This window comes from Anomalospiza imberbis, chromosome 3 (assembly GCF_031753505.1).
Source record: "Anomalospiza imberbis isolate Cuckoo-Finch-1a 21T00152 chromosome 3, ASM3175350v1, whole genome shotgun sequence".
Taxonomy (NCBI): Eukaryota; Metazoa; Chordata; class Aves; order Passeriformes; family Viduidae; genus Anomalospiza; species Anomalospiza imberbis.
In genome coordinates, this window is record NC_089683.1 from 84,962,701 (window position 1) to 84,974,996 (window position 12,296).

A 12,296-nucleotide genomic window follows, 5' to 3' on the forward strand; every position below is an offset into this window, starting at 1 on the left:
TTCTTCCCCCTTTCCTGATCAGAGTATGGTGCCTTATACAGTTCAGAGTAACTGTGATAGTGTCTTAAAACAATCCTTCTTGCTGGCACACATTTATCTGCAACACATCACCAGCTTTCCTTCCAATCACTTAAACTGTTTACTAATCCTTGGTAAGCCATGATGCTGCTTCAAGCCTTGGAAATGAAGATTCCTGTAGGTAGTTTCCCTCTGGTCAGTGCAATGGAGAATTAAATCTGGGGCCAAGAGTACACAGTGAATAGAATTCCATCATTCAAAATGAAAGGAAAATCACCAGGTGGATTTAAAAACTAGGGCCAAGGCTGTGTGCATCTGAGGACCAAGATAGAGGTCTCTGCATGCTTTGGTGTGTGCTATTCTTTTAAACATATGTCATAGCTTTGCATTTCCTGAATTCAGTGGATTGGAAAAACACCTGGCAGGTTCCCAAACTGAAATATATGCAGAAATAACACACATAGCAATACCAGTGCAAGGGAAAGAAACGAAGCATCTGAAATAACCTCATACTTAAATGAGTAAACTGATCAGCTATGGTGTTCAAGAAAGAATTTCTCTTCTCTCTTCAGCCACTCATCCTTATGTAATACTCCAGCCCACAACTGGCTGAATGCAGTGTGTTTTCCATTCTTCATGCTCTGAATCATCAGGTATCTAACCACTGCTTGAGGCAGAATAGTGAGCTGAATGGCCTGTTCCACTATGGCAGAAAGAATAGTATTTTAAGAGGGTTTAATTTCCTTTGGTTTATTATTTGGTTATGTAGCACTAAGGGAGTGACAACTGGACTTCTATAGTTGCTCATGTGAGCATGCACTGGACTGGTTTGGATCTGAGGAGTACGTGCTGTCTTGTTTCAGTCATGTTCAAGTGATGCAGAGGGTCTCACTCGGTTCTCAGTATTCTCTCTGTGTTTTAGGGCCAAGTAGTGCCTATGCTTGTGTTGATCCAGTGCCCAAAGCTGATTCTTCTCACCCTCAAAAAGTGCCTGTCTCTAGTATCTTTTGGGAGAATTACTGTTTTAAATAAATTCTGTTTAAAATGAAACAATTTTTTTCTCTTGCATGAACATTCCCAATCTAATAGAGAGGATTCTCAGGTATAGGAAACAGGAGTACAGATTGCCCACAGGGGATTTCTTTGTGCTCTCATATCATGCTGTTGTGTTCCACGAAAGGCCTTCTGTGGCATCTTGTGGGATTGACTCCTGTGGGATTCAGTGCAGGGGCTATGAACATACAACCGTATGAATGGCTATTCTACCTTTCATTTTCATATAGAAATGCAACAGGTTCATAGAGATACTGTCTTAGTCCACGGCAGCTGGAATGTTACAACATTTCTGATGGGATGAATATTTCTACCTTAACAACTACATGGTAAGGGGCATATCCCTTCAGGACAGAAATGAAATGTGCTACTGGGCACAGGTTAGCTGTCACGTATGGGTAAACAGAGTATTTCAGTCTCTTGGCATTTCAATCTTGCTGAAAAATCTTTCAAAATAAAGGAATACCATTTGTTCTTGGCACAGCCTGTAAGACAGGCTGTGGTTATTTATGTTTTACTTCTGCATCATGGTCAGGATTTCCATGTTCCTCCTACTCCACTCTCCAGGGAGAAGATGTAATATAATATTATAAACTAAACAGAAGAAAGAGGAGTCACAGATAGCTATCTCATCTTTAGCAAACACCAGGAGCCTCTACTGTGCTTTAGAGGAGCTCAATGAGTCAATGAAATCTGGTGGAATGTGGAAATCCCTGCAAGGAACAGCTTGGTTATCCTACAGAAAACCTCTGAATCACTCTGCCCTTCAGAGTTCCTGCTGGATATCCATGGGACAAACTGCCAACAGGTAGCAATGTAACTCCAGGGCTGATCTTTAATAAGATTAGCATGCAACATAACAAGTCAGGGACTCATCCCTGAGTGATCCTTGTTGATGCTAAGTAGACAAGTGACAAATCTCATAGCCAGACAGGACAACAACACCACTTGGTCAGTGCTTGGATAGCACTGTCAAAACTGGGTACCTTTTAATTTTTTTCTTTATATATAAAAACATTTTACTTCCTTCGCTTGACTAAATACTGCTTTGGAATTGGGATAATTTTCTTGTTCCTCCATCTGCCAGATTCTTAGATCCATCTTGTAAGTATGAAAGTGGAAATCTCTTCAAAGAGATACCATTTTATTCTGGAATGTATCTCAAAGCGTTTGGTCATAGTGATGATATTACAGTGCATGGGGAAAGCTGCCATTAGAAAGTTATCAGAGAAAATTTAATTTTAAGCCTTTTGAAGTTGATCAGATTATTTGTATTGATTTGAAGGTGATAATGGTAGAGCAGAAAAGAGAAAAAAAAATAAAAATATATATATAAAACTAGTCCACACAGCCCCAAATGGTAAATTTGCCCAACTAGTAAGTTGCACAGAAAAAAACCTTAGCACATTTTGAAATAGCAATTGCATCTCCAAAAATGGCACCAAGACATATACTTCTTAACTGCTTACAAATGGAAATGATGTGGTATAAAAAAAACCAAACCCAGTTGCTTATAATAGCAGCATATTTGTACACTCCTGCAGAAAATGTTGAATAAGTTTTGAAGTTAAAAAGGTTTGTCTGTAATAAAGCAAAGCTCACTTGAGGACTTTCACCATGTATCACTGCACCTTCAGACTTGTTTCATCTCTTAGATGGGACTACTGATACTTACAAGCTTATAGCCAAGCTCAGCCCCTAAATACAAAACAAAGAGGTCTTATCAGTCCAAATATATCTCCACTTACCTCAGAAGGATTATACCACGAGAGCATTTCACTCTTCAAGTACTGATTAACATTAATGCTAACACTGTTTTGGCTTTTGCTCTAGCATCTCTTCTCTTCCACGTAACACCCAAGTGGCTTTCATAGCAGGTGAAAAGTGTCATACTGTACATTAGCAAAGGAATAATGGAAAGATGCAAACAGAGCATAATAGAGATCAAAGAATAGATTAATTTCCTGAGCTGGTATTTATCTGAGATGACACACTTCTAGAGAAGAAATTTTGAAGTTGGGAGGGAAGATGGCCAAAATGGCCCACATGCTTGAGAAAACAATCCAGCTAGAATGGGTTAGTGCCAAATTGAAAGAGGATGTGGACAAGGTGCTTGGAAGGCCCTATTTCAGTCCTGTTTTAGTTAAATCCAGTCAAAGCCTAGACACAGCAGAGAGCTGTGGGCTTGGAGTGTGTCTGTGAGAGACCTCTATGTCATGCTTAATTCAAACCTTGTTTAAGCACAGCTGAGAGACTGGAAAACTACTTTCCAAATGGGGACTTTCATGATGGATTGTTACAGCCTGGGTGTGGATATAATACAACATGGACAGAAAAGTACAGGTACTGCCTTTTGCCAGGGACTTAAACAACCACATCTGTAGTTCTCCAGTTTCCTCCCTGAACCCCTTTGAGGGGTTTTCAATCCAAGAGCGCAAAAATTACAGAGCCTCTCAAACTGCAGTGTTAAATTCACCTAGAGAAACTTTTAGATTGTTCATTTCATAATGAACAATCTAAAATGAACAGGCAGTCTGACGTCAGAGGATTTGGAGAGAGAGGCTGGTCTGAAAGTGAAAACAGCAGCAGTTCCAGTCTCATTCTAACAGCAGTGCCAGCGGGAGGAGCAGTGCAGGCATTTCTCTGTGAGGATTACGGGACTGCAGAACAGGGAGGATCCGCGCAGAGACACAGCTACTACAATGTAAGTGCACCTGCTGCAGCAAAGCTTCTCATGTTTTCGTTTGTTTTCAAGAGCAAATCCCTGCAAGTACTGATTGTCTTTTTTTTTTTTTTCTTCCTCTCTCCTCTGAAATATCATGAAGCCAGCTTGGCAGCACACACAATTCAGGGTTAGTTTGATTGCTTCTCCCAAAGGTATGCAGAGGGGCTGACAGTGCAGGCTTTTGCTCTCTTCTGTATGTGGATGGGGTGACGGGGGATGAGGGAGGTCTGAGGAGAGCAAGGAGGGGACAGTCATATTTTTAGAAGACTAAAAACTTAACTGAAATTCAGCAACTTCATGTTCTGGTAGCAGGAAAGGAAAATCCCAAATAAGCCTTAGGCAAAAATCAACTTCCTTAGGCAACTCCACAAAGTAGGATTTCTTTTTAACTATTTAATCACTTGTCATATTTGGCAGCAAACAGTTCCTCTTTCCTCATGATGATGACAAGCAATTCTCTGGCCCCTGACAATGAAGTCCTGTCCCACTCTGCCAAGCTACTGGTGATAAAAATACTAAAACAAATAATGGGAGTCACTTGGCTAAATCTGCCAAATTTAGCACCTTGAGCCTGTACTTGCTTGATACTAAGGGCTCTCCAAAGAACCCTCTGCTTCTGCAGAGAAGAGGCGTCTCTCACATCTAAAACCTAGTTGTAACAGGGTCATACATGAACAAGTCACCTACTACAAGGAGAATCTTCCTGCAGATACAGGCACCTGGTCCAAGTCCAAAGTAAAAGTAGTGATTCTTAGTAATTTTTCTTTATACCTCTGCAGTCCAGAGATTCCCAAGCCTACTCCATAAGAAGATGTTTTCAGTGGGGCACACAGCTGTATCTACTTGCAATTAAAATTCAATGCTGCATTTAATTAACCTTACCTCCTGTAACGTTGAAAACAACCTCACACCTGGGTGTCTGCTCATTCTTTAAGTGGAGAAGGGAGCAATTCTGGGGACAGCTGTGTAGGCAACTGTCCCTTTCATTGGCATCTTCTCTAACGTGACCCATAACAGAAGCAGTTTGCTTCCCCAGGAAGAGTTTGAGGCCTCCTGCATGAAGATGACACACTTTGCAAGCACTTGTAACTGTAGAAAACTCTTGGCCAGCAGGAGCATTGTTGGCCTGTGCAGTTTCTGGAAGGAGAGATGATGCCCTTGAGCATAAACACAAAGCTGGGCTGAGGAGAACAAGCCATGTGAATTGCACAATGCTGTCCCCATGCTGGTAGCAACTGGCTTCAGCCAACAAGCAGTCACAAGAAAGGCCGCTGCAAGTCAGCATTCCCTGCGTCAGGCTCTTTAGACAATGGGAAAAGTCTGCAAATACTTTTCCTCTTGAGGGTGGTAGTGTGGGTTATTGGGGCAGGGAGAAGGCAATAAAAGAGGAAAATTGAGGACTGAGAGGAGGGAGGGTTACTGGGATCTCCACTGCATATTGAAATTGAGCAAGTGTAGTTAGCTGTGCTGAAAACAACTGCAGGTTAATGTAATCACTGTGCTGGCTAATGTAATGGAGATAGCCTTTACTGGGCAGGTAGTCAAGGTCTAATCCCCACTAAGGGATGCCATGAGCTGGAGAGTAAGCAATGTACTGATGCATGTGTAAGGAAGCATGAGTTCTCAAAAGCAGATCCTGCAAGGATGTACTTTGGAAGTGAAGTCTTCAGACTTGGAAGGAATCATACTGGGATCTAAGATACTTTGCTATGACATATCAGAATTTTTTCCTCTACCCCATTTATTTCTTACTAGATTTTGCTTCCAGTGGGCCTAGCAGCTCCTTTTCCAAGAAGCTGCTTTTTTTTCCTTAACAAAAGCCTAATCACATTGGCTGGCAATGTAAAAGAAAAAAAAATTCTTAAGGAATGTAGTAACTTAATAGAAATGTTTATGCCCCAATAAAAAAATAAGAGCTGTCACAGCCAAGGCAAGTGTCTGGAGCCACAAACACTTTTTACCTGGTTCAACAGTTAGTCTCTCTGAAGTACTTTAGGCCATTTAGGACTAATATATTCAGAACTGCTGAAAGCTGAGAGGGTAAGAAGAGGAACTAAGGAGGAGATAAATCCATATTTGGGGTGTTTTCATCTGACTGCTTCCCATCTGTCTCATTATTTCTCTCTCTTTCCTTCAGCTCAGCATCCAGCAGGTTAGCAACACTACCTGTAGGGGTTTTTAGGTCTGGAAATTCCTTGTGGGCTGACAGTTCTGGTTCAACAGGAAAGTTGCACACTGAGTGGAAGGCTGGGAAGAAAAATGGGAATGGAGATATTGATCTGGCAGGACATCAACTCAGTTCCAATGAGAATGCATGGGTTTTAACATCCTTGAATTTAGATGAGATTATACCAGCCAGGAAATTGCTATTTCTTCTATGGATGGACTTACCCTGGAAGCAAGATAAAAAAAAAATAACCAAAAACAAAATATGAACAAGGCAGGCATCTTTTCAGTTTTGTTTTGTGGAACAGAAAGCTATTGCCCATTGCAGCTTATGACAGTCAGTGTTACCCTGAGGTTTTAAAAGTCTATATTATGTGTTATGAAGTGAGGTCTCATGGTTTCACAGAGCTGAGTAAGCAAATTCCCTGGATAGCCTAGTGGCTTTACCACACCATATCACTTGTCTGCTGCTATCACTGCTGTTTGTTCTAGTTGTGCTTCTTATGTGTAGTTCTGTTCATCCTGAAAAATCAGTCAGAAAAATTTTTCTTAACAAGTACAGCTATGAGGTGCACTTACTGTACTTCATTGACAGGGAGACTCAACAAGAATTAAATAGCATCTTGAAGGGATATCCAAAATTGTTTGGGTTTGCTCCATCTGCTTCAGTCGATATTAAATTCCCCCAAAGTCTGATGGTATCTGAGAAACCCATCTAGTCCCTCCAAGCCAGCCATCTGACTTAGAGATTGAACAATCAGTGGACACTATTTCCTAAGACATAGGGGAAGGATGTGTGGGAGGCTTGGCTTTCAGCACTTTAGTTGCTGTGAATTTTCAAACCTGGGTCAGTCCTATGGAGAGCTGACCCTCTCTCCCTTCCCTGCCCTTGCAACCCCCAGGCAAGCACAGCATGTTCCTGAATTAAAAGAAAGCTGACTGCTCTTATTTTCATTGGATGATAGAGTTTATGTGTATTTTCCCATGCTTTTTGGTTTGTTGATTATTGACGGTGGTGTCTCACGCGGCTTTTCCATTTGCCAGTTGTGATCCCTAATATCACATTCCTTTGAACTCAGGCATGTACAGAAAACTGGTCATTTTCAGTACACATACTAACATGCAGTAGGTCTGAATAATTTATCATATTTCTGCAATTCCACTTAACAATGACATTACTTCTGTTTGGCACAAGTTTGTGTCATTATCAGGCCAAGGAATTGTTATCTTCCAATCTGAGTGACCTGAGACACAGAGAGTGTAAGTCAGCTCTCATCTAGTGAAAGTCTTCTGGACCTTTGCATTGCTCAAGAAATTTATTCCATGCTTCAATTCTAAGTCGAAGTAACATCAGAACTTAGTGCAGAGAAACTGAGGCCCAAGTTGTACAAAGTAACCTGTAATTTTGGTTCTTTATTTTTAGTGTCTTTTAAGACACCAAGACACTCAAAAATTGAGGCAGACAAAATTATAAGCTGTTTTTGAAATGCTGGCTGAGGGACTTGGGCAAAACTACAGAGTACATTTGATTCTGCTCACACACTTCTTACAGCAGAGGAACTCTCTGAAGATCCGTGAAACTACCGAAACTACTGTTGGTTTACAGCAGTGGAAGCCACAGACAAATGTGTCGCACGTTGCTGGAAGCTCCAATGAGCTTTGGTGTGTCAGTTCTGTCCTCATGGTCTATTTCTCTTGACAGGATGTTCCCAGCTGTGATTTGCCACAAAGGCACATGAATACATTATACCCTGGGCAGTGCTATTGGTAGAGTAGCCTCAAGCTGTCTTAGTGCTGTGTGTTGTTAAATGGGTACCTGGTGAAGGTCAAACAGGCTTTTCCCTCCCTGAGGCTTTGTGTCTGGTTTTTATGTTGCTCAATGTTCATGCTCCCTGTTAGATATATATTTTCAGTTTCCTACATGGTATTTCAACACTTGAGATTTTGGCTTCTCTAGTGATTTCTATGGTGTCAGATAATGTCTTCTAATAGTAGGAATTTACTAGATGCAGGATAAAATCTATGGTGACCAATGACAGGGCCTGAGGGATGGCCTGAAGTTGTATCAGGGGAGGTTTAGATTGGATATTAGAAAAAGGTTCTTTACCCAGAGGGTGGTTGGGCACTGGAACAGGCTCCCCAGGGCAGTGGTCCCAGCATCAGCCTTACAGCTCAAGAAGTGTTTGGACAATGCTCTCAGGCACATGGTGTGGCTCTTGGGGATGGTGCTGTGCAGGGCCAGGAGCTGGACTCAATGATCCTTGTAGGTCCTGCTCAACTCAGGATATTCTGTGATTCTGTTATTCTGTAACATGGAGTAGCAAAACTGACCAGAAGAAGCTCAGGGTTTTTTTGATTTAGTCAAAAATTTATTCTGATAGTACAGCAGGCTTATACCAGTGATAAGGCTTTTCTGGAATTAAAAATTAAGGACTTCAGGTAAAAAGAAGGAAGTAGATAAGAAAGGGATGAGATCAGAAGACTTGCTGGAATTCAAGTAATGGGAGCTGGAGATCAGAAGCATGTGTTTAGACCATGAATGGAAATAGAGGTAACCTTGAGGAACTGAGAAAAACTTTAGCAGCAAGAAAGAAATAGGCTTCATCCCTGAATAACAAGTGCTTGCTGACTTCCCAGTAATAATTGCTGAAGTTGGTATTTCTGCTCATGAATTTTGAAGTTCACATTTGTTTTTGTTGGAGAGTATTTTTCTCTTCACTGTGTCCCAAGATGACTAAGATCCAGGCAATGCATGTGCCAGCCCAGCTCTTCTTTGAAATGGGGACAAACCTGATTTGTGAGACCCAGCAAGTCTATTCTGTCTCCTTGCTATAGTATTTTTATAAAGGAGGCATAAATAAGAACTCCTTTCTACTGTTTTATAGCTTTTATTATTCAAGACAGTGAACAAGCCTGATTGGGGAGGGGGGGGGGGGCTTTCCATATTGTTTGCTGTTTGGAGGGGAAATCTTTTTAGCTGCTTAAAGAACTGGATTAATGAGCTGTGAAGTCTTAAGAGATATAAATTTGTACAGTCCCCTATTCCTCTTTGAAGAATATGATCAGGTCCAATTCAACATTATAAGATCTGACATAAAGATGTGTTCCCAGGACAGTTTCATAAAATAAATACACAAACCCAGGCAGACAAAAGAGAAGGAACATTTCTGCCAAGGAACACAATCCAAGTTGGATTTATTGTGAAGAAATCATGCAAACATACATTTGAAGGTTTAAGAGCACATGGCAATATTCTCTTCTCCTAAGACAAAGATGTTGTAAGAGGTGAAAATCTTGGAGGTTGGGTCCACTATTAAACATGATAATCTGGCTATACTCCCATCTGCAAGTCCTAAACAGAAAGGATTGAGCAGAGGTAGGATCAGACTATATGTGGCATTTTTATATGCTTTCCCTAAACATCTGCAGCTGACCTTTGCTTGGAGATATGTTACTGGTTTAGACAGACTTCTGACTCTATGTAGTCAATTTTATATTCCTGTGGTCTTTGTGAGAGAAAACAATGTGAAGATCCTCTAATGTTTCAGCAGTCATATCTGTAAGATGTTGACTGAGGAAGCTGACCAGACACATCATGAACCTCCGGAAACTTCTTCATATTATGGACTCATTAAGTATCAAGAATGCATGTGAAGAAAGTATATCTTCATTTTTAGCACCATCAGTGTCTTCTTGACATTGAAAAAAGGGATCAGCATCTCTGTTGGTTCTCAGTTGAAAAGTAGATTACAAAGAGTGACAATTTTTCAGAAAATATTTCACTTGCTAACCGCTCTCTAGTTATTTTTAGAGATGTTTTGTATTTTCTTTTGCATTTAAATATTTCTTAAAATATTTCAAACAGGCATACTCATAAGTAGCATATTGTTGCTGATACTTTTGTAACTAACAAATATTTGAGTTCTTCCATTTTCCAAGAAAGCTCAGTGCTTTAGAAATTTTTAAAAATTAGGATATTTTTAAGTAAATAATGCTGGTCTTTAAAAATCATTAATCTCTTTGCACGCTCTTGGTCCTGCACTGCCATCTGTTTTCTTTCAAATCTCCAGAAGACTGTGACAGAAATATGTGGGAATCCATGTTGTTCTGCATCAGCTTGCCAATTCTGCTCCTTTGCTGGTCAGGTCAAAGCAAATAACCTTTTCAAGAAGGAATGAAACAACTGGGAAACTGTTTAAGCATCTTTGTCTCTGCTGATCCTTGCATAGAAGTTTCCTGGACCCTTCTAGAGGTGTAACATGATTTCCCTTTAACATAAATCCATTGTTTTCCCCATAGTGTGTTATAACAGTCCATTCCCTCTGAAAACATGTAGTCAATAAATCATCAGCTTACAATACAGCAAGTTCTGTACTTTCCATTGGTTTAAGATCAAGCCTTGCTGTGGGTATTGTATGACCATTAGTCAGATTGTTTCTGATAGAGATGGGTCATGCCAGTGGACTCTTCCTATTTTGACCAGAAGTTAAATGCTGAGAATATTTTCTTGTGTGCAATCATACACTGTATAAAAATGTGAGGATAATTCACATATATATAGCTGATTAAGTTTGCATTCAGCACTTTCCTCTGGAAAATTTCCAAGCACTTTACAAATATTAGTGGATTTAGCATTTTGGGAAACTGAGGCACAATTTTCTCAGAAGCCTGCAAACTAATGGGAGTCTGTACTGTCACATAAGTACTCTCACTGCAGGTAGGTTAGACCCATTTTTTTCATACATCTTTATGTCTTCTGAAGTATTACTGTAGCAAAGCCATAGTTACTAATTAAAATATTATAACATAATCTTAATAATTATGTTGCTTTTAGTCTCCTGTCTATAGACAAGCCATATATTCACCAAAATCATACTTCTCTCAGAATGCAAGAATGTCACCCTATTGCAGAATGGGTACTTCTTTCCATTTTTATTCCCCCCCTCATATCTTCCCAGAGCCTTTAGTTAGAATCTCCTGTTCTTCCTACACTCCACACTTCATTTAGGTTTTTGCCTGTATTGAGACTATGGAACTTAGGTACTGCTGGTAATGGTTGTAAGAGAATTTCCCTAAAAGGTGGAATGGGTTTATTTGCTAGATAAAACAGCATACATCTGTAGAGAAGGTTTGCCAGGATATCATTCTTCCTTACAAACTTTAGGAATGGAGCCATCCACCAGTGCAGACAATTTTGGTTTTCTTACTGAGTCATTGACCATTAAGCTGGGATGCCTGGACTGTGAGTACCCTCCTTAAATCCATTTGGCAGAATCCTGACCCCCCTCCAGGCAGGTGACCCCCATCAGCATCTGCACAGCAGATGAAAGAAAGCAAGATCTTGACCAAACATGAGGGGACTTCAGTCCTTTGCTACTTTTGCAGCCGTGTATACAGCGGGAACCAATTAAACTGTTTCTAACCGCTGAATGCACAGCGAGACAGTTGGTTTTGTTCTCACTTGTTCTCTGATGTGTCAGCATCCTCCTGCACTGTTATGCAGGGATAGAGTAATAACCATGCTAAGGCCCTGCCAATATGACCTGTCTTCCAACTGTGCCCTACTGAGATATGAACTTAGCCTCTTTGCTTGTTTCATACTTTTACTGCCCTGTGGGTCAGGCGCCCCAATGAGTGAATCTCTCTGGCTCTGCTGTAGAGGCCCTGAAATGTGTTGCCAATGCCAGAAGTAAAAAGCTTGACCTTAGCCTTTCATCATCAGCAGGATTCAGGCAGTCTGTGTGAAAATTACAAAGTCTTTGGCACTCACTATTACTAAATTATCAAGAGAAAAACAGATGCATTTTCTGACTGAAAAATTCTGAAATTTTCATTGGTGGACCCATGAATTGTTTTCCAGCTGTGTCTAGACTTATCTAGAATAGCTTCATGTACCTGCTGGGGGACATGTGTTTTGCTGTAAATGCCCTACTGTGTCCTTCACGACACATTTTTCTGTTAAATCAGAGGCAAAATTTAGCAAGTGACTCCTCACTGTCTCATCCCCTGCTTACTTTCAGTGGTGATGTTTACTATGTTCACATCTATTGGGATATCTCTAGGGGCCCCTACACTTTCTGATTTACACATCCATTAGTGTAGCTAAGCTACTGTGGAATGGGAACCTTACCTAAGGAAATACTGTAAATACAATTTTCAGTTGACCTATCATAATGTAGTAACATTTTCATATGATATCACTGTACTTTTATCAAAAAGCAATATAAGATTGCCACTTTGTTAATTTTGAGAATCAGTTTTTCAATTACTGGCTTTGATTTTTGCAAGATACATCAATATACAATTCAGATTACATGCATATCAATATTTAGGG

The 12,296-nt window shown here is 40.4% G+C and overlaps 1 protein-coding gene across 1 annotated transcript in view; it reads left to right on the plus strand.

The window, feature by feature from the left end:
* Window positions 1-1,654: 1,654 nt before the first annotated feature.
* The window catches only part of DAAM2 (dishevelled associated activator of morphogenesis 2), a 208,049-nt gene continuing 197,407 nt past the window's right edge, over window positions 1,655-12,296 (plus strand). The window contains exons 1-2 of the mRNA XM_068185504.1: window positions 1,655-1,879; window positions 3,601-3,775. The gene's annotated coding sequence lies outside the window, so the exon portion shown is untranslated. The remainder of the gene's footprint in view (window positions 1,880-3,600; window positions 3,776-12,296) is intronic.